The 23,531-nt window shown below is 35.5% G+C and overlaps 1 protein-coding gene across 10 annotated transcripts in view; it reads left to right on the forward strand.

Moving 5' to 3' along the window:
* Positions 1-23,531, forward strand: part of PCDH9 (protocadherin 9) — a 904,506-nt gene that overhangs the window by 293,119 nt on the left and 587,856 nt on the right. The window lies entirely within an intron of this gene.

A 23,531-nucleotide genomic window follows, 5' to 3' on the forward strand; every position in this document is an offset into this window, starting at 1 on the left:
GAATTGATTTGGAACACAAATGCTACATAATTTTCAATATATCCATGTTACATAAGTGCAGAAGGCTGCATAATTTTACATTACATGGGTTGAGGTTTGGGGATTGGTGTTTTGTTTCTGCTTCAACAATTGCCTGTAAAAAGATGATGAATTGCAAGGTGGTTACAGGCTTTAATTTTTTGAAGATTATTGAAATGAAGATATGATTGAGGAGCAGGAAGATAAGCATTATGCAAATAAAGGGAAAGAAGAAAAGAACGATGGCTTTCCAGAGTCCTTTCTGTCAAATGCTAAGGAAGCTGAGGCATGAGAAATAAGGAGATTGAAAATCAAAGCTATAGGACACTCCTTCCAAAATGCATAAGGAGAGGAATATGTGGAAAATAGACAGATGACAATACCAGTGAGAGTTCGATTGATTAAAGTATCAAGTGATAAAGTTGTATCATTATTTAGATTTAAATTCATTTAGCATGTTGGGAGTACCTTGGTGGTCTTATCAGGACAACACAGAACTAGTGGAATATCCATTTGATATTTTGGCACATATCATACTTCTCTGCTTATTGTTCTTTCAAGATGGGGAGATTAGTAAAATTTGTTACTATAGTTTATAAGAACTGTTAAAATGGTAAATTAAGACACATTCTTTTTTTCTTTTTGTCTTTAGTAAAACTGAATTTAAATGTCTGTTTCCCTTATCCTTTCCTGGAAAAGAAGAGTAATATAGTGATATAAAATACAGTTTCAAAAATAGTTTCAATAAAGTATCGGTATATAATTATAAAAGTCAGTGATGAAGACCCTTGTGGTTATAAGAAACAGCAACTCGCTTAAACCAGTTAAATTGAAATAGAGATCCCTTGGAATCCAAGGAGTAAAATAAAGAACACTCAGGTCCTTAAGTAAAGTGGAACAGAGAACGGTAAATGAAGCACTTTCTCTGTGTGTATTTCTATGTCCCTCTCTCTCTCTCTCTCTCTCTCTCACACACACACACACACACACACACACTCTCTCTCTCTCTCTCTCTCTCTCTCTCTCTCTCTCTCTCTCTCTCTCTTTCTTTCCACTTGATTCCTATGCATTTCTGGAAATGTCTTTATTTTCTCTATACTGTTCCATCACAACTTGTACATGGCTGCTACGGCGTTCTCGTGTGGTCCAACCCTTCAAATTTGACTTCAATTATCCACTGAGATTTTCTTTTCTCCATTTACTTTAAATTTCCATGGAAGCATTGGGAAGGAGGAACTCATTTTTATTTGAACACGACCATATTAAATACTTTTTTAACATGAGACACTGGTCATCTCAGGTCGTACTTGTCTTGGAGTCTGAGGCACCCCACTTTGCTAATGTGTAGGTGGGAAAGAATGAGAGAAAGGTGTCCTGTGTGCTGGGATGGCTCTTCAGGGAGTTTGAGAATCACAGAAAGAGATGTCTTGAGGGGTCTGTCACATACATAATGCTAAAGTGAAAATATAACACTTTAAATTTGTAGAATTGTTCATATAAATAAAGAAAAGTATTACTCTGGGGGCATGTTAGTAAGGGGGTATTTATTTTTACCTTGTAAATGGGATCTTCTGATAAATTATATCTTATATACTTTCTTTCTGTCTGTATTGGGTTCTCCCACAAAGTATTTGTCACTTCTTTTCCATAAACTTATTTTACACTGAATCCTAATGAATTAATATCATAAAAACAAATAGCATGTCAACACATTTACTGGACCAGAGCCCTCTTGAGATCATATCTGAATTTTCATCAAGACTGTAGTGATTAGTGTTTCTGATTATGATAATCAAATAACTCATTAGTATGTTTCAAAATGGATTTAAAATATAAAATGTTTCTAGAATACAGTGACTCATTTGACTCAGGCTGTTGAAAAAGAGGAAAACAGAAAGGACAATCTTGTCCCCTAATATCATGCAGTAGTGAAATATCTGTAAGACAAGGGTGCCCACTACTTTTACATGCAATACATTCCCAAAGGCCTAGTTTCATGGCAGATGACTTTAAAGTGTGCTCTTGTTTATTTACAAATTAAAATTGAGTAAAAGTTGTCTTGTCTAATGTAACATCAATAAAAGCCAACATGTGAATGAATAAAAGTTTTCAACAAGTGAAGTGTATATTTTATTAGTTGATGCTCTGATGCTCAATATAGAAAGTAGGCAATTGAAGTAAGGTAAAGTGGTTTGTAACTATTTTTCAAAAAAAAAAACACATTTGCAAAGAGTTTCAGTTTAATGAGCAGCAGAAAATAAGGTTTTGTTATCTTTCATGTGCATTTTCTACAGCTTTTTTAAAAATTTGAAATATTTGCCGAATGTGCTCTTTATTGGGTATATGTTGTGTATGGGTTTTCCTTCCTTAGGCAAACTTTCCTGGTGTTTAGCTATTTATTTTAATAAGACTCTGGACAAATTCATATACTTCTCCATGCTTTAGAGAGCTCACTAGGGAATAAGATTGCAAAGAATGTTCTGTGTTTTGAGAGGATATATACAATGTCAATTAGCTTAAAAGCACAAAGTAAAAGTTTGTAAAATTCAGTCAAGCCTTGCTTACAATAAGCCATTAACACAAAAGGGTCTAAGCTCTGTGTGGATAAATTACATATACAGTTATAAAATGCAGACCTACACTTTTCAGATTCAAACACATATTTATCATATGTTTTAAGCTCAACAGACTCTCCTTTTCAGCTGTTTCAGAATATCTGATTGGCCCTTTTAACCTCCCAGATTCTGAGCCATAGGGTAAAGTTGAACTGAGAAAAGTATGTTTTGTGAATACATTTGAATATTGATTTAAGCAGACGGTTTCTTAAGATTTGGTTTTAAGTCCCTTCCAGGGAGATCTTTTTTTTTCCCTCCTATTAAATTGAATAGCCATCTGGATTGGATGAACCAGGGACTCTGAATCCAGTCTGTTGATGGGTCTTTGTTATTAGCCTCTTGCATAGGCGTGATCTGGGCAATTTGTGAGAATATTAGTGAGCTGAGTTCAAAGTTCCCTTTAAACTCTGTAAGCCTATAATTTAAAAAATGAGATTGAAAATATGGCTGAATTTGTTCTTCAATAGTAGTAAAATAAATTAAGATAATTTCTACCCTATGTCAAATAAATAAAATACATTATCCATTAGCTTCTAAATATGTGACCTTGGGTCAGTCAGTTTCTGCCTTAATTTCCTTATCAATAATAAAGACTAAGAAAAGAATCTCTGAAGTCCCTTTCAACTCTAATATTCAGTGAGACTATCAGATGTTGAAGTGACCCAGAGGAAAAGGAATTGCTACAAATACTTACTTGCAAGCACAATTTTCAAGCCCAGATTCCAAGCTCTTAAAAGAGCTTCAGTGCCACAGACAAGTACAAAAAAGAGACCTAACAGAACTTAAAAAGAGCAAAGGCTGAAAGAAAGGTAAACAGGGATTCAGAGCTATGAGCTCAGTGTCAGGAGTATGAATCATATTTACTCTGATTTCCTGTTTCTTTTCATGTTGAGTCTCTAAAGAAACCAGATACCTTATCTGGTTGTTTTCTTCTGCTTCTGTATGTAGACACACACACACACACACACACACACACACGCACACACACAAACACGCACGCACGCACACACATATCCCTACCCTTTAGAAGCTGGTGAAAAGTTCTATTTTTTTTTAAGGCAAGTGCCTCATAGCTGTTTGTATTATTGCAGAACACTCTGGTTTGCTGGCTTAATTTAAGTAACATCTTGCCACAGTGAGGTAAGAAAACCAGTACAAATTAGTTTTGATGGTTTCCTTCTCTGTTTATCTTAGGTTTCTTGGTAATCAAAATTGTAAAGAAAAGATATCATGTGAATAGTCTTGTAAAATCTTTTCTGTTCCTTCATTAAATGGGAGTGAAAAGGTATTATTTTTCTCAGATTTTTATCATCCAAGGTTAAATAAATAAATAAATCTTCTGTATGAGAGCTTGAAATTGTAATACAATGCTAACACAAGATCGCAAAGAACCATGCTTCAGTATATTGAATTTTAAGTTAAAAGACAGTAATTACAATTTCAATATATACTTGTTTTCTTTTCCTTAAATTATTGCCCTTGAAGCATTTATTATTGATTTGGAAGTTGATTTGTATTATAAGTTTTATAAATATAAAGAGAATGTTTTATAAAGTGTTCTTTATGTGTTGTTTAATCACATTTAAATACTGCCCCCACGCCAACTTCATAAAACTTTCATGACCTTAAACGTCAATCCTTATTTAGTTGGAGTAAATATACTTATTTTAATATAATTCTAGGGCAGAAATAAGTTATTTTCTGACAGAGTCATCATGTCAAAACTTAATATGGGAAAAATAGCACGATCTAGTCCTATTCTCTTTAGAGTTTATTCTTTTTCTCCTCCATTTTGAGATATTTACATATATTGCTGAGTACTTTTGGGAGATATAGAGAGTTCATTCAAATTATCATTTTTTAATTGAAGTATAGTTTATATACAATATTATGTTGGTTTAAAGTATACAGCACAGTGACTCTAAAAAAAAGAAATACCAACTTAGAATTATATACTCAGTGAAAATACACTTCAAAACAATGACATAATAAAGAAAAGTACAGATTAAAAAAGATCATATTTAACATACTGTCAAGTAATCCTTTGAGGATAAGAATTACTTCTTATTTGTGTTCTGTTAACTAAATCATTAAAACATATTTGCACATGGAGATTATTAAGATTCTGTTTGTTGAATGAATAAATGTGTTTATTTGGGAGAATTCTCATTACAGTTACAACATTTAATGTGCTTCTTAAGGCAAATACTAAGTCATATGTTTTATCATTGTCTTTCTCAGAGAATAAATGTTTCCAAGTTATGCTTCATATTTATTTTCTAAATATGTATTTGTATATGTTTCTTAATATATCTCTGGTTCATTTTAATAACTCCCTTCACCAGGGAACATTATTAAAGGATAAATCAGGGAAGTATTAATGATTTAGAGGGTCATCTAAGTATTACAGTTCTATGATATGAGGATTAAAAAATAAATAGTGAAGTGGTTTTGCCAAAGTTACATTAGTTTGGAGCTTGGAGACGAAGATAGAATTTCAAAAGATGGACTCTATTACAATGACCACATCTACAGATATTTTCTTTTTTTTTTTTTGAGAGGGCATCTCTCATATTTATTGATCAAATGGTTGTTAACAACAATAAAATTCTGTATAGGGGGGTCAATGCTCAATGCACAGTCATTAATCCATCTCAAGCCTAATTCTTGTCAGTCTCCAATCTTCTGAAGCATAACGAACAAGTTCTTACATGGTGAACGAATTCTTACATAGTGAATAAGTTCTTACATGGTGAACAGTACAAGGGCATTCATCACAGAAACTTCCGGTTTTGATCACGCATTATGAGCTATAAACAATCAGGTCAAATATGAATATTCGTTTGATTTTTATACTTGATTTATATGTGGATCCCACATTTCTCCCTTTATTATTATTATTATTTTTATTTTTAATAAAATGCTGAAGTGGTAGGTAGATGCAAGATAAAGGTAGAAAACATAGTTTAGTGTTGTAAGAGAGCAATTGTATATGATCATGTTTGTGCCTGTAGACTATGTGCTAATCCGAGCTAGACAAGGCAATAAAACATCCACGGATGCAGAAGCTTTCTCTCAAAACAGAGGGGGTGGGGGGAGAGGTTCTAAGCTTCACCACTGTTGTTCCCCGATTTCTCACCTGATGGCCCCCCTGCGACTGTGCCTGTCTTAGGTTGTTCCTCCCTTGAGGAATCTTACCCGTCTCTGGCTAACCAGTCATCTTCTGGGGCCATACAGGGAAATGTAAAGTTGGTAAGTGAGAGAGAAGCCATATTGTTTGAAAAGGTTAGCTTTTAACTTCTTTGCAGATTTATGCCCTGTGGCTTCTATGCCCAACACTTGTCTCGAGGTATCATTACCACCTGGAGGAATTACGATACTTGGTAAATTCGATGTGAGGCACGAATTCTGTTTAAGGGTTGTAATTAGGAAGGAAGAAGAAAAGCTATAGAAGTAGCATATGGAAGAAAACATGGGAGGATTGATTATTTCTTTGACATATCTTCTTGTAGAGTACCTTAAGCATGTATAGGTTTTAAACTACTAACTAACTTGCGCACACATATTAACATAATAGGAATACGGTGACATAAATAAAGCAAATCTATAATTACCAGCCATCTCCAGTGAAGCCAAGAAAACCAGATAGGCACCTTAGGCATTTGTGAAAATTTGTCTATGATGTGATGGATATTGTCCAACTGTACTTGAACAATCTGAGAGAAATCAGACAAAGCAACCCATTGCTGGGATCTGTTCACATCTCATATGTTCTTTTAATCGTAGATAGTCTATAGTCATAAGATTTTGGAGGGCTACAACTTGCACCCCTCCCAACTCCTGGTTGAGTTCCAACAGTACAGATCCGGTCAAATTCGTTGTCTCACTGTATGCACATGGCAGCCTAGACATCTCCCTCCTCATTACAATGGCAAGTCCAGGAAATGGTGGGATGGACACAGCCACAACCGCAGCATCGCCCGGATCACTGTGGAGGCTTTTTGATGATCATCCCCCGGCACGAGTCCTCTAGAGAGTGCTGATGCCGGAAGCTCCTCCTCATATCGTATCTTAGTTCATTTTCTGGGCAGCCAAGCTAGGCTTTGATCTTCTGCATAAAAACAAACAGACGCTTTGCTCACACTTTGACATGCCCTCTATACCACTGTGTAGAACTCATTGGAGGTCAGCACACAGGAACTGCTTTCTTTTTTATTTATTTTTTTATTTTTATTAAGAGAAAGGAATATTATCAGAAAAGAGTACCTCCATAGCCGATAATCTGACACCCTTTAAGTGATCAAAATTAAGGATATTTAAAGCATGCGTTAATCTTTGATTTACCAATAGTTTTATCCTATCAAGGAGTAATCCCCCTTTTATTTATTTCTTTTTTTTTTAATCTTTAATCTACACTTACATGAAGAATACTGTTTACTATGCTCTCCCCTGTACCAGGTCCCCCCTAAAAACCACAATACAGTCACTGTCCATCAGCATAGCAAAATGTTGTAGAATCACTACTTGTCCTCTCTGTGTTGTACAGCCCTCCCTCCCCTTTCTCCCTGCCCCCCATGCATGCTAATCTTAATAGCCCCTTTCTTCTCCCCCCCCCCTTGTCCCTCCCTGCCCACCCATCCTCCCCAGTACCTTTCCCTTTGGTACCTGTTAGTCCATTTTTGGGTTCTGTAATTCCGCTGCTGTTTTGTTCCTTCAGTTTTTCCTTTGTTCTTATACTCCTCAGATGAGTGAAATCATTTGGTATTTCTCTTTCTCTGCTTACCGTATTTCACTGAACATAATACTCTCCAGCTCCATCCATGTTGCTGCAAATGGTAGGATTTTCCCTCTTCTTATGGCTGAGTAGTATTCCATTGTGTATATGTACCACATCTTCTTTATCCATTCATCTACCGATGGACATTTAGGTTGCTTCCATTTCTTGGCTATTGTAAATAGTGCTGCGATAAACATAGGGGTGCATTGGTCTTTCTCATACTTGATTGCTGTGTTCTTAGGGTAAATTCCTAGGCGTGGAATTCCTGGGTCAAATGGTAGGTCTGTTTTGAGCATTTTGATGAACCTCCATACTGCTTTCCACAATGGTTGAACTAATTTACATACCCACCAGCAGTGTAGGAGGGTTCCCCTTTCTCCACAGCCTTGCCAACATTTGTTGTTGTTTGTCTTTTGGATGGCAGCCATCCTTACTGGTGTGAGGTGATACCTCATTGTAGTTTTAATTTGCATTTCTCTGATAATTAGTGATGTGGAGGATCTTTTCATGTGTCTGTTGGCCATCTGTATTTCTTTTTTAGAGAACTGTCTGTTCAGTTCCTCTGCCCATTTTTTAATTGGGTTATTTATTTTTTGTTTGTTGAGGTGTGTGAGCTCTTTATATATTCTGTACGTCAAGCCTTTATCAGATCTGTCATCTTCAAATATATTCTCCCATACTATAGGGTTCCTTTTGTTCTATTGATGGTGTCTTTCGCTGTACAGAAGCTTTTCAGCTTAATGTAGTCCCACTTACTCAATTTTGCTGTTGTTTTCCTTGCCCGGGGAGATAAGTTCAAGAAGAGGTCACTCATGTTTATGTCTAAGAGGTTTTTGCCTATGTTTTTTTCCAAGAGTTTAATGGTTTCATGACTTACATTTAGGTCTTTGATTCATTTTGAGGTTACCTTTGTATATGGGGTTAGACAATGGTCCAGGTTCATTCTCCTACATGTAGCTGTCCAGTTTTGCCAGCACCATCTGTTGAAGAGACTGTCATTTTGCCATTGTATGTCCATGGCTCCTTTATCAAATATTAATTGACCATATATGTTTCGGTTAATTTCTGGAGTCTCTAATCTGTTCCACTGGTCTGTGGCTCTGTTCTTGTGCTGGTACCAAATTGTCTTGATTACTATGGCTTTGTAGTAGAGCTTGAAGTTGGGGAGTGAGATCCCCCCTACTTTATTCTTCTTTTTCAGGATTGCTTTGGCTATTCGGGGTCTTTGGTGGTTCCATATGAATTTTTGAATTATTTGTTCCAGTTCACTGAAGAATGTTGCTGGTAATTTGATAGGGATTGCATCAAATCTGTATATTGCTTTGGGCAGGATGGCCATTTTGACGATATTAATTCTTCCTAGCCATGAGCATGGGATGAGTTTCCATTTGTTAGTGTCCCCTTTAATTTCTCTTAAGAGTAACTTGTAGTTTTCAGGGTATAGGTCTTTCACTTCTTTGGTTAGGTTCATTCCTAGGTATTTTAATCTTTTTGATGCAGTTGTGAATGGAATTTTTTTCCTGATTTCTCTTTCTATTGGTTCATTGTTAGTGTATAGGAAAGCTACAGATTTCTGTGTGTTAATTTTGTGTCCTGCAACTTTGCTGTATTCCAATATCAGTTCTAGTAGTTTTGGAGGGGAGTCTTTAGGGTTTTTTATGTACAGTATCATATCATCTGCAAATAGAGACAGTTTAACTTCTTCTTTACCCATCTGGATTCCTTGTATTTCTTTGTTTTGTCTGATTGCCATGGCTAGGACCTCCAGTACTATGTTAAATAACAGTGGGGAGAGTGGGTATCCCTGTCTGGTTCCCGATCTCAGAGGAAATGCTTTCAGCTTCTCGCTGTTCAGTATAATGTTGGCTGTGGGTTTATCATAGATGGCCTTTATTATGTTGAGGTACTTGCCCTCTATACACATTTTGCTGAGAGTTTTTACCATGAATGGATGTTGAATTTTGTCAAATGCTTTCTCAGCATCTATGGAGATGATTATGTGGTTTTTGTGTTTCTTTTTGTTGATGTGGTGGATGATGTTGATGGATTTTTGAATGTTGTACCATCCTTGCATCCCTTGGATGAATCCCACTTGGTCATCGTGTATGATCCTTTTGATATATTGTTGAATTCTGTTTGCTAATATTTTATTGAGTATTTTTGCATCTACATTCATCAGGGATATTGGTCTGTAATTTTCTTTTTTGGTGGGGTCTTTGCCTGGTTTTGGTATCAGGGTGATGTTGGCTTCATAGAATGAGTTTGGGAGTGTTCCCTCCTCTTCTATTTTTTGGAACACTTTAAGGAGAATGGGTATTACATCTTCTCTGTGTGTCTGATAAAATTCCGAGGTAAATCCATCCAGCCCCGAGGTTTTGTTGTTGGGTAGATTTTTGATTACCATTTCAATTTCTTTGCTCATAATTGGTTTGTTTAACTTTTGTGTTTCTTCCTTGGTCAGTCTTGGGAGGTTATATTTTTCTAGGAAGTTGTCCATTTCTTCTAGGTTTTCCAGCTTGTTGGCATATAGGTTTTCATAGTAGTCTTTAATAATTCTTTGTATTTCTTTGGGGTCTGTCGTGATTTTTCCATTCTCATTTCTGATTATGTTGATTTGTGTTGATTCTCTTTTTCTCTTAATAAGTTTGGCTAGAGGCTTATCTATTTTGTTTATTTTCTCAAAGAACCAGCTCTTGGTTTCGTTGATTTTTGCTATTGTTTCATTCTTCTCAATTTTGTTTATTTCTTCTCTGATCTTTATTATGTCCCTCCTTCTGCTGACTTTAGGCCTCATTTGTTCTTCTTTTTCCAGTTTTAATAATTGTGATGTTAGACTATTCATTTGGGATTGTTCTTCCTTCTTCAAGTGTGCCTGGATTGCTATATACTTTCCTCTTAAGACTGCTTTTCCTGCATCCCACAGAAGTTGGGGCTTTGTGTTGTTGTTGTCATTTGTTTCTATATATTCCTTGATCTCTATTTTGATTTGTTCATTGATCCATTGATTATTTGGAAGCATGTTGTTAAGCCTCCATGTGTTTGTGAGCCTTCTTGTTTTCTTTGCAGAATTTATTTCTAGTTTTATACCTTTGTGTTCTGGAAAATTGGTTGGTAGAATTTCACTATTTTTGAATTTACTGAGGTTCTTTTTGTGAGCTAGTATGTAGTCTATTCTGGAGAATGTTCCATGTGCACTTGAGAAGAATGTATATCCTGTTGCTTTTGGATGTAGAGTTCTATAGATGTCTATTAGGTCCATCTGTTCTAGTGTGTTGTTAAGTGCCTGTGTGTCCTTACTTATTTTCTGCCCGGTAGATCTATCCTTTGGGGTGAGTGGTGTGTTGAAGTCTCCTAAAATGAATGCATTGCAGTCTATTTCCCTCTTTAGTTCTGTTAGTATTTGTTTCACAAATGCTGGTGCTCCTGTGTTGGGTGCATATATATTTAGAATGGTTATATCCTCTTGTTGGACTGAGCCCTTTATCGTTATGTAGTGTCCTTCTTTATCTCTTGTTACTTTCTTTGTTTTGAAGTCTATTTTGTCTGCTATTAGTACTGCAACGCCTGCTTTCTTCTCACTGTTGTTTACCTGAAATATGTTTTTCCATCCCTTGACTTTTAGTCTGTGCATGTCTTTGGGTTTGAGGTGAGTTTCTTGTAAGCAGCATATAGATGGGTCTTGCTTTTTTATCCATTCTATTACTCTGTGTCTTTTGATTGGTGCATTAAGTCCATTTACATTTAGGGTGACTATTGAGACATATGTACTTATTGCCATTGCAGGCTTTAGATTCATGGTTACCAAAGGTGCAAGGTTGGCTTCTTTAGTATCTTACTGCCTAACTTAGCTCACTTATTGAGCTGTTATATACACTGTCTGGAGATTCTTTTCTTCTCTCCTTTCTTATTCCTCCTCCTCCATTCTTCATATGTTGTGTGTTTTGTTCTGTGCTCTTTTTAGGGGTGCTCCCATCTAGAGCAGTCCCTGTAGGATGCCCTGTAGAGGTGGTTTGTGGGAAGCAAAATCCCTCAGCTTTTGCTTGTCTGGGAATTGTTTAATCCCGCCATCATATTTAAATGATAGTCGTGCTGGATACAGTATCCTTGTTTCAAGGCCCTTCTGTTTCATTGCATTAAGTATATCATGCCATTCTCTTCTGGCCTGTAGGGTTTCTGTTGAGAAGTCTGATGTTAGCCTGATGGGTTTTCTTTTGTAGGTGACCTTTTTCTCTCTAGCTGCCTTTAAAACTCTTTACTTGTCCTTGATCCTTGCCATTTTATTTATTATGTGTCTTGGTGTTGTCCTCCTTGGATCCTTTTTGTTGGGGGTTCTGTGTATTTTCATGGTCTGTTCGATTATTTCCTCCCCCAGTTTGGGGAAGTTTTCAGCAATTATTTCTTCAAAGAGACTTTCTATCCCTTTTCCTCTTTCTTCTTCTTCTGGTACCCCTATAATATGAATATTATTCCTTTTGTATTGGGCACATAGTTCTCTTAGTGTTGTTTCATTCTTGTAGATCCTTTTATCTCTCTCTGTGTCAGCTTCTATATGTTCCTGTTCTCTGGTTTCTATTCCTTCAATGGCCTCTTGCATCTTATCCATTCTGCTTATAAATCCTTCCAGGGTTTGTTTCACTTGTGTGATCTCCTTCCTGACATCTGTGATCTTCCTCCTGACTTCATCCCATTGCTCTTGCATTTTTCTCTGCATCTCATCCCATTGCTCTTGCATTTTTTTCTGCATCTCTGTCAGCATGTTCATGATATTTATTTTAAAATCTTTTTCAGGAAGACTGGTTAGGTCTGTCTCCTTCTCAGGTGTTGTCTCTGTGATCTTTGTCTGCCTGTAGTTTTGCCTTTTCATGGTGATAGAGATAGTTTGCAGAGCTGGTATGAGTGACAGCTGGAAGAGCTTTCCTTCTTGTTGGTTTGTGGCCTTCCTCTCCTGGGAGAATAGCGACCTCTAGTGGCTAATGCTTGTCAGCTGTGTGCAGACAGGGCTTCTGCTACCTGCCCATTTGCTATGGAGTTTATCTCTGCTCCTGCTGTGGGTGTGACCTGGCTGTGGCTGCTCCTCCAAAATGGTGTAGCCCCTTTGGAGGGGGAGCGGCCGGGAAGCTATTTATCTCCATAAGGGGCCTCTGTGCTCCCTGTTGCCCAGGGGGTTAGAGTGCCCAGAGATCCCCAGATTCCCTGCCTCTGGGCTAAGTGTCCTGTCCTGCCCCTTTAAGACTTCCAAAAAGCACTCTCCAAACCAAAACAACATCAGCAAGAATGAAAGAGAAAAAAATAAAATAAATAAATAAATAATTAATTAATTTTAAAAAAAGGGAAATATGCGCGATTTTCTTTGTCCTCAGGCGCCAGTCTCAGGCACCCGCTCACCGGTCTTGCTGCCCTTTTTCCCTAGTATTGGGTCCCTGTCCTTTTAAGGCTTCCAAAATGCACTCGCCAAAAAAATGGAAAAAAAAAAAAACCGCTCCCATTTCTTTGTTCTCTGGTGTAGGACTCAGGCACCCGGTCACCGGTCGTCCCACCAGGAGCCGAGGAGAGGGGTGCTCGGGTCCTGCCGGGCCGGGGCTTGTGTCTTACCCCCTTCGTGAGGCACTGGGTTCTCACAGGTGTGGATGTGGTCTGGATGTTGTCCTGTGTCCTCTGGTCTCTATTTTAGGAAGAGTTTTGTCTTTGTTATATTTTCATAGATATATGTGGTTTTGGGAGGAGATTTCCGCTGCTCTACTAACGCCGCCATCCTGGCTTCCTACAGATATTTTCTTATTTGCTGAAGTACATTCATTCCTTCAGGGATTCTCTGCCCAAACCTGTAAGAAAAATCATTTTTGAGATCTTGAAAGTGAGCATGTTCCTCATGTGAGTTGGTTTTGTTCCTTAAAATATATAGAACTTTAATTTTAAAAATAGATTTAAGAAACACTCTACCCTTTTAAGCATTCACAGCTGGATAGATTCCAGACTTGCTGAAGAGTTCCCATCCAACATCAGTGTGATTGGGTTAGTTAATCTGGTCTGAAATAGTTTAAATTATTTCAAAAGTTATTCCATGCACCAATTCTTTTTCTGGAAAGGAAGTGGAAATATAGTCAATAAGCATGTGGTCTTTAATAGGGGTCTTTTTTTCTTCATGAATAGGAAGGTATCTATGGAACATAAGAGTTAAAAGTATACTTTGGTTTTAATAAAGTCTCACACATTTTCAAGCTATTAGCAAGATAAGAGAATATAGTTGTAATATAATTATTGGTATAGTTTCAGCCTTACTGCAGTCCCTTTTTCAGCTAAATTCTTTACATCATTTTATGACAAAATAAATTTAGAGAGTGATATTTGGGAAAAAAAAACCCTAACAAGTTTTAGGGTAACATGTAATAATATCTCCTACATATGCTGCACTTTTACTTGGAGAGGTAGAAGAGAGCCACTCATCTAAACGTCCCATTTAACAAAGACACTAGGCTGTGAAATGATATGGTCACATGGTAGCAGAGCTGAGGGTCAAGTTCAAGTCCACCAAGTTCTAGTTGGTACTTTCCAGTATATTCTGGAACATCGTTTTTACTCTAAATCATTAATTAAGAAGTTAAGATTTTCATTCAAATTTAGATACTGTAAAATTTGCACAAATGAATTTAACATCAAAATATCAAAATGACTTCAACATTAAAATATGAAACACCAAAAAACATGTCTTAAACTTATGTATTCTTAAGCATTAATTACTTAGAGTTAAGATACTGATTATTTATTACTCGTGTACCATTAAAAAAAACAGTGTTCTCTGTCTTTTTCTCTGTGTTTGCTACTACAAATGTAGGTTTCAGTGTCAGGGTCTGTTTTAGAAAACTTACCAGGAGAAGCATAATAAACTAGTGAACTTATTTAAGAATATTCCTTGCAAAGATAATCTTAACAAAAAGACAAGCTCAGCCTTGAATTTCAAATGCATTTTAAAGCACTCTGTATTTGAATCTGAAGGTTGATTATTTGAACCTGATTTCTTTGACTGAAGGATGACTTGCAGACTGTTGACCACTGGCATGCAGATAACCAAGGCTAATATTATGTAAAAGGTTTATTTTTGGAAAGCATTTTTTCATGATGCAAGGACAGAAATTATATTCAGTTCAGATATTTTTTAAAACTTTCTCTCTTTACCACAGAAATTTCAAAATGTAATTCTCAAGAAGATTATTTTTCAGAAGTATTTCACCCTAAACTGCAATATGCATTTCCATTAGACAATATATACTTAGATATTTTATCTATGTTGTTAATGGTGAAATCTTTTAGAAAAAATATGTTACTTGATGTAATATTCATACAATCTATGTAGCATTCTTTCATATGCAAATTATGAAATAATCTGCATGAAAAAATATATGAATCACCTACATGAAACGTGTATTCATAAGCATGGTTTGTATGTGTTTGTGTGTGTGCACACACATGTAAATGCAGTTCACAAATGGCCATCTCTGAGGTGATCAAGAGCCCATTGCCATGACCCTATACTTACATCTTAGGCTCATATAACTTCTCTGTGTATTTTGATGCCATTTAATGGAACATGTTACAAACTGATACTGTTTTCTGATAAATTAGTTTTAGTACTATGTATTTAGCACTTTTTTAGAACTCCTTGGAGATATTTGCCAACTCAAAAAAATTCATTGACTTGTCTATTCTTAAGCATGAATTTCTTTTCCTGGAGTCTTTCAATTCAATCTGAAAAATCACAGAAAGACTTTAGCCTCAAATTCCCAGTGAACACTTATAAAACAGGACCTCTCTCATTATGTTTGGAATTTAAAAAATATTTTTAGTCCATCTATTTTAACTTGTGTTGAGAAAATTTTAGTTTTTGTTTCTTCTCAAGGTGTAAATATAATTAAATTATAAATATATGAAAAAAGTCTCAAGGATGAACTACAAAACAGTTGTCTTGAATAAAAGTGTAGCACGAATAATCCTGATTAACCCAGTACTGAAAATGTCTGTCATTGTGTTCTCTGGAATGTTTGGACTGAAGTTAGCATCTTTCCTTCATTATCTGTGTAACTGAAAAGGCCTGCATTGCCTGCCTTGTTTATTTAAAATGCAGAATTCAGTTGCAGTGTGCATTGCCGACTGACATTAATAAGGCTTTGCCCAGGCAATACAACATGCAATCCTTTTGTAATTTAAAACCTTTCAATGTATTATTGCTCTTGTGAAATGGCTTTACAGTAAGGAAATAATACAAAAAGGGGACCAATAGAGAAATTGTGAAGTACAGAACATTAGTGTTTGAAGCATACTTTCTGAGGAATTTTATTCTTGTGCATGCCCATAGCACTGGGTCAAAAGAGGTACATAAAACTCTAATATAACACCACTGAACCATTTAAAGAAAAGTGTTGCAATGTGCAAAGAGCAGCTTCGATTTGTGGTCCTCATAAAGGTGGTTTTGCATTACTCTCCCTTGGTGAGTAATGACCTGAACTTGGATCCAGTTTATCTAAATTAAGTTACAGAGCTTAGTAGTAATACCTCATGAAGGAATTTATACCTGGACTTGGGAAAATATGTATATGGCTTATTCATGTATTTATTTATTTAGCAAAATTGTGTTCAGTCTCATGTACACAGCAGCTCTACCCTGAGGACTCCTTGGCACACTTAATGTTCAGTGCAGAGAGGTCCGCTCTGTTATTGTACACTTAGAGGAAACCTGCCGAGTACTTTGGACATAGGGTGTTGTTGTTTAGTTCTTAGTTGATTACCAAAAATTCTACAAGACTATAAAATTATTTTTCACTTTCTTCCAACTTTCATTAAATACTGTATTGAGAAAAAAAATCAGCCTAATGTAGTCCTTTCAACATTGAATGATTATATTTGGAATGTGTCCTATCTCTATTTCTGCATTTGTGAATAATCCCTGAAGAAAAACCTTGAAAGTTATTGCAGAGAAGGAAAATCAACTGAAAAAGTGTTCTCAGGAAATGCACAATACACAGAGTTGTTAAAACTTTGTGGTAACCAAAGCTATTTATAGCACTAGATTGCTCTCAAATACCACTTAAGTAATAACCCATTGAGAGAAAGCTATTTCTTGGTTATGGTACTTGGTACCTATACATTTTACTAAATTGTTACAATTGTTTGAAAAAATGTCAGCTAGCCTGTGATAGAAACCATTAAACTTAGGAATAGAATATGAAAGAGGAATTCCTAAACAAAGAAAAAAAAATTCATCTGGTACTTCAGCTAGAACCACTTACTGAATTTCCTTATCTTTTAATTTCGCATTCTTAATTTTTTTCCAATCCTCTTGTTACTTAGATTTGTTATGATTTTTTTCTGGTTATAAAGTTTTTTTTTTATATCTTAACTGTTTTGAAATAAATGGGTTCCTTTTAGTATATCATAGAATAGTAAATTGAGATGAATGTTATACTTAATGCTTTAAAAGTGACCTATGTGTAACAACAAAATGCAAAATAAGAACTACATCTTTGTATTTGTTAATTTCACGTGATTACAGGGAACTGTAATTGAGGGAAGCCAACTAATTTTATTTAATGGCCTGTGCGAAAAAACTATATAAAATCAGTTTTTGTTTTCATGTAAATCCCACACGGAACAGTCAACTTCTGCTGTTCATTGAACAATAGTAACTATGTCCATCTGGCTAGTCTCTCTGCAAACGTGGATTAAAAATGGGAAGATTTGTTGGAATAGGGGGAAAAGAAAGTGCTATTGGGAAGGAGCCCAGAGGAGAAACCTTTGAGACTTCAGATACGGGAAAAGAAGAAATGGTATCTCTAGACTGAAAGGAGGTCTGGAATGGAGATGATGAAGTGGGTGGGGATAATGTACATAAAGTGAGAAAGGTTACAGGTTCGTTCAGGGAGTTTTAAGGCTGATCCCAGTCAATACACATACCCAGAAGTTCTGCGGCCCTGCAAGAGCTAAGAGGGTGGACTTGGCATTGTCGGACCAGTATGGAAATGTCACAGGGAACAGAAGTTGAACAGAAGCTAATTTGTTCATGTGTGTGGTAGGTGAATTCAAACGTATCCCACTAGGCAATACATTACTGTAAGGAACCTGCTTTCTGCCCTAAGTTGCTAAGGGGCCAGTTGGAGAAACAAAGCGTGGTGACTGAACCCACTCCTTTGCTCCGTGCCCTGCTACAGGGACCGTCAGTCTGTGGTGCTGATGGACTTTCTTTTATGATAGCATTTGTGATACCAAATGGGGGTCTTGGGAATGCTAATTTTGTGGTAATTTGTCTGTTTACCTCCTCAATAAACAGCTACAGAGAAATTATTACCCAGGGAGTCAGAAACCAAAATAATCTAAGTGAATGTAAGTCATTATAAAAGTCTTGAATTTATTCATTTATTCTTTCACTTCACTTAAAATTTTCACTTTAAATATTTATAAAATACCTAGTAATGCTATATGCTGGAGATAAATTGCCAATACACTCATCATGTTCCCTAATGAAATGAAAGAAATCAAAACTATATTTAAATGAAGCAGGGAAAAACCAAGCTGTAGTGCAATAGAAGGGAAAAAACTAACATTTCCTCACCTGGCTTTAAGAAACTTTTTCTCCTAAAAAGGGGAGGATCAACCCTGAGCCAAATTAGAAAGTACCTAACACCCACGTGGTAGCTTTACTTCTGAAAATACATAATTGCAAGATATTTTTTGCCCTTTCACTGCCATTATCAGAAATCTTGCTAAGGTGATAGAGCAAATTTTTAACAAAGCCAAGCTAATTCCTTTTCTATATACTTATTCATTCTTAGGTATGTAAAAAACTCTGAAAAAGTAAAGAGAAATAAGGAATATACCTATGTTCCTGGTACTCAGAATTAACATAGACCAATATTTTGTGATATTTCTCTCTTCAATTTTTAAAGAAAAAAAATTTTTTTCAAAGAGAAATAAAACAAAATTTTTAGAAAATAAACAGACTTCCTTTGACAGTCTGCCTTTCTTTCTCACTCTGCCTAAGTGATTTCTTCCTTGATATGTATTCCGGCCATCCGGAATTTCTATGATTTGATTAGCAATTCATGTGGCATTTCTTTTTAAATTGATTTTAAATCAATCAGTCAATCTATCTATCTATCTATCTATCTATCTATCTATCTATCTATCTATCTATCTATCTATCTATCTATCTATCTATCTTTCTGTCATCTATCAAAAACCCAAGCTGAATACCTATGTGTTTACCACAGTTCGATGAGCATTTTAGCTTTGTTTTTCAATCATGTTTAATGATGATTGGAAAACAAGCCAATGGAGAAGTGCACACAGACAGAGAGAAGGCTGTACATAGAAGCTCAAGACTTCATGATGGGAGAGAGCGTAGGTTTTGTGACATTAAGTGATTGAAACAAATTTTCCAAATGCTAAGAATCCACACTATGGATCCCTTAAACTAAAAATTTGTATCTGTTTCTAGAAATATTCACAAAGATATGTGCTTTGAAGTGAGTATGTTTAGGAATATTCTAAGAATCCTTCATTTATCTTTATAAATATAGGAAATTGTTAATGTATCTGTCTGAGAAAGTATTTTAGAGTCAGGAACCACCAGAGCATGCCATGGGAGAATATACTTTCTGAGAAAGTACTCAGGCCTCATCTTCTCTAGACTTTTTGATTTTAACAACAATAGTAACAGCCTGAATGGTTAAATGGTTCTAGAGACAGAGCCCACAAGGAAAAAAGAACCCATGAGTGTGTGATGTCCTGGAAAGCTCATGACGTGTGTGTGTTCTGAAGGAAGGACTTACCACTTGTGTCCAGTGAAATGAGGCCTGAGAGTTGCTCTTTGAGTCACTAATGTAGAAATCATTGGTGATTACAGCAGAGTAGCTGCAGTGGATTGGGGGTGATGAGAGCTTGATACTTGTGGGTCTTTCAAAGAAATGGGTGGGGAGAAGATGAAGACACCAAGTACAGACAGTTCTTTAAAGCAGGTGCTTTCCTGTAAATGTGAATTTCTTATTAAGCTTAGAGCTTTTTTTAAATAAAAAGTTTTAGGAATGTTTCACAAATCTTCATAAAGGGAATCCTTAGTTTCTTAAAATGAGTAAGGAATAACATTTTTAGTGGGAGTTTTTGGCAAATGGAATTATCATTTAATGAAACCTGTAGCACAAAAATAAAAGGCTACTGCTTCTGCAATGATTGTCCCAAATTCATAAGAGCATCATTCCACTGACTTTCTGCAAACCCTGATTTCGTAAGAAGGTAGGAGGTGTATTAGAATAAAAGGGCACATTGCTGCTACCATAGGGTTGGGTGGGAAATGTAAAGAACCCCCACTTTAGCAAAGTCGGCAGCTATGTCTTACCTACAGTTTTGTGATATTTTTCTCTTGGTATCATGGCTATAATATGCTTTCTCAGGAATTTGTCTCGAAATGAAAGAGCTACTATTCCTGATTATGAGGCAAGGTGAGTAGGCAAGTTGTTTCTATAGGTAGTCAATGACAATTCCCTAGGAACTACAGTGGGTTTTGGGGGAGGCCAGGCTTATCCATTTATTCAGATAGAGACTATTAATTGTAGGTATTGGAAAGCATCAAATGGATTTTAAAGTGTAAAATAAATGTTTTTACAGTGATTTCCAATTAGTGTGATTGTTGTTATTAAACTCTGGCCCTCTCAATTTTTATCTACATATGTACCCTGTGATATTAAATCTGATTTAGCAATTTCATCTTAACCACAATTAATTATATAGATGTTCATATAAAATTGGGCAAATGGAAATTTTTTTTGTGGGTGAAATCTTGAGACACAATAATACATCTTGTTATTTCAGGCTATAACTGTGTCTGAAATAGAAACTTGTTTGGAACGATTCATAGTGATGGAATTGTTTTTCTCCTAAGAACTTGTTTCCTTGAAGTTTTTGGCGATTTATAATATTTGATCTCAAAATATTTTTTATAGTGTAATTAAATTTTTTTTTTCTTTTTTGCTCTGATTCATAGATTTGTAATCCCCAGAGGCTATTTACATCACAACACTAAAAAAATTTTTAAAGTGAGGAAATATCAATGGTTTAAACTTTTTATTTTGATATTATTCACTGTTGTATAAAAAGACGTTTCTCCAGAATTAGACCCAGAGGAGGTTTAGGAGTGAAATCTTGTTGGGGTGGAGGGATTTGTCCCAGGTGTCATATCATACTCAATAACTCATTTTGCTTTTATTTTGTGTTCTTAGGGAGTTGGGAGAGAAGGAAAGACGATTAAAGCTCACCTTTGGCACCACTAACACCCCATTATTTGGTAGTCATATTAAGTCCAATTCTGTAACTTATCACCATTGGATTTCCTGTTAAGCTTATTGTCTAATAACTTCTATTCCTATCCTCATATCAATCCTTACATGGTCCATGGTTAAATCACTGTTGGACTACTTTAAGCTCACACGCCAGTCATAAGAATCAGTGTCTTCTAACCTTTGCATATACTGTTCCTATGCTTGTGAATGTGTGCTAACCATGATTCCCTCAACAGCCCGATTTTCATGACTCATCCCATGTATCAAACTCAGGAGTCTAGTCACCCTGTCTTCTCTTTCCGTTAACAACGTGTGCTTACATTTTCATGTGTCACTTTCACATATGGTGATTATTTATTTCCATGTATGGTTTCACTCTTAGAGTGACAGTATTGCAGATATTAAATGCCGTGTCTTGGTGAACCAGTAAAATCCTGACACAGATAATCAACAAATGTCTGATTATTGAACAAATGAATAAAAAAGCAAGATAGAATATATGAACAAATGAGCAAATGAATGAACTCCTTATGGAAGATATGGCAGAGTAGAAATAGCCCATCTTGTCAGTTAGGGGTGCTTTACTGGGCAAATCCTTGCACAAAGGGCACTGAATATTTCTGAATCTGTCTTACCCATCTGCTATAGAAGGATTATATTTTCTACTTCTCTGCAGAGGTTTCTTGTGGATAATACATAAAACCCTGTATGTAAAGGTATAAAGTATTATACAAATATAATAATTTTTTCCACTACAGAGGCATTATGATATATTCAGGAAAAAAAATCATCCTATATATGACAGGTTAGAAAAGGAAAAGAAGAGCAAATTCTAAGGAGCAAGAGATCCGATTAAAAGAGGAGTGAGGCTAGAATTCACCATGGTGTCCTGAGGGCCAAAGTTGTTCTTAAGTCAGAGATTCTAAACTTTGACTGTATGTTCAAATTACCTGGGTATTTAAAAAATATTTTTGCCCAAGCTCTAATTTATCCAGTGTGAGGTAGAGCTTAGTCATTGATATTTTTTAAAGCTTCCCAGGTGTGCGCCACTCTAGGACCCAGGAATTGAGGAAATGTTGCTAGAGAGGAAAAAAACTACCTAATATGTTAGGTATTTTAAGATTAACCATCATGAATAGATATCAGGAGAGGGAAGGGACAGAAATTGTGTGATTACAATGTGTAGGAACATCACAGGTGATAATAACTTCTTTAAGGTCTAAACTTCTTTTAGAAAGCTGAGGAAGTTACTATAGAGAAATATCACAGATAGGCCTTCATAATTACCAGTGGAATTGTTCAGACTAACCTGGGCACATTCCAAGAATTAATACTGGCAGAGCAACATTGTACAAATTTCACCTAAACTTAAGTTGCAAGCAGAGGTTTAAGTAGTAATTATCATTTAATTACCTATGAAGAGTTCCCTGAAGCGGTAAGTTTGGACAGGGTTGAAATGATACTGTTTGTAGAGAGGACAAGCATAAATAAATATTTTCATGCCCAAAGTTTCTAATACGGGCTTTTAAGAGTCATGCCATATTGTTATTATAATTGATATCTTTGAAATGTAACAAAGGGCATCCTCCTCCTGGAATTCTTTTTAGTGTTTTTGTCCCTTTTCTATGTTTAAATTTATTTCAAAATAGAAAATTAAAAAAAAATGTGATGTGTTCTAAAATATATTTAGAGATATAAAATAGTGGTCTTGAGTTGCAAATATTCTGTACTCAAGTACTAAATTCTAAAACTCATTGCTTTTTAAAATGTCTTTAATAGGAATTTTCCAAAATTATTCTTTGGGATGGGGAAAGTAAAATTTGATTAGTGAATCAAAAATGTGACATATCAGTTTGAAAAATTTTATCTTCTCTACTTAGGTAATAAAATTCTGTGAGTATGTCGTAGTCTTATAGGAAAGGAAATGTTATATACCAATATTGAACCCTTTGTGGAGGTTCATCCAAAAATATTGGAGGCACTGCAGTATTTTTTATTGAAGTAGAAACATTAGAAACCCCAACATTATGTTGAATAAATGGCCAGAGAGCAATACTTACAAATATCTCTTGCAGTGAATCTAACAAGCCATTTAGGAAAGAAGGAAGCAAGGATAACAGATAGTAAATAATATTTTTTGTTTTCACATAAAAAACTCTCTTGAGAATATGGAAAACATCCATTTTAATATTTTCACAGAGAAAGACCAAGCCATAATTTAATATCTTATATTCTACAATTCACATACAAGTTAATTATTTTAGTTAGCCTTTTTGAAAAGAATACTTTACACTTGGTACAGAAAAAAGTGAAGTAATATTTTAAGATCTTAACCTTTTAGTTTTTAGTTTTATTTATTTGAGTTGTTTTATAAAGGCCATGCATCTGGGTAGATAAGGTATAGGGCATGGTCCCAGAACACTGAGTAGCAGTCCAACCTTGGAAAAATATTTTTTTATGCCTCCTTTTCCTCAACTATAGTGGGAATAATAATGTCTTTTGTTGTTAATATATGTATGGTGTATATCAAGCACTTGAATAATACCTCACACAATAGTATTACCATATATTTTAGCTACTAATAAGCATAATAAGTAAAAAAAAATATGTAAAGGAAAAAAAGAAAAATAAAATAACTACATTTTAAATTCCTTTAGCTTTAGTTAAAACATGTTGACAATTTGTTTATGTTAAGAACACTTTTTACCTTTTTGGTGAAGGCACTATGTTAACGCATGTATCTGTGAGTGCAGACTCTTGTTAGTTCAATGGTACTCCTTTATCAGTCTCTTAGCAAAC

This window comes from Manis javanica, chromosome 9 (assembly GCF_040802235.1).
Source record: "Manis javanica isolate MJ-LG chromosome 9, MJ_LKY, whole genome shotgun sequence".
In the NCBI taxonomy this organism is placed as follows: domain Eukaryota; kingdom Metazoa; phylum Chordata; class Mammalia; order Pholidota; family Manidae; genus Manis; species Manis javanica.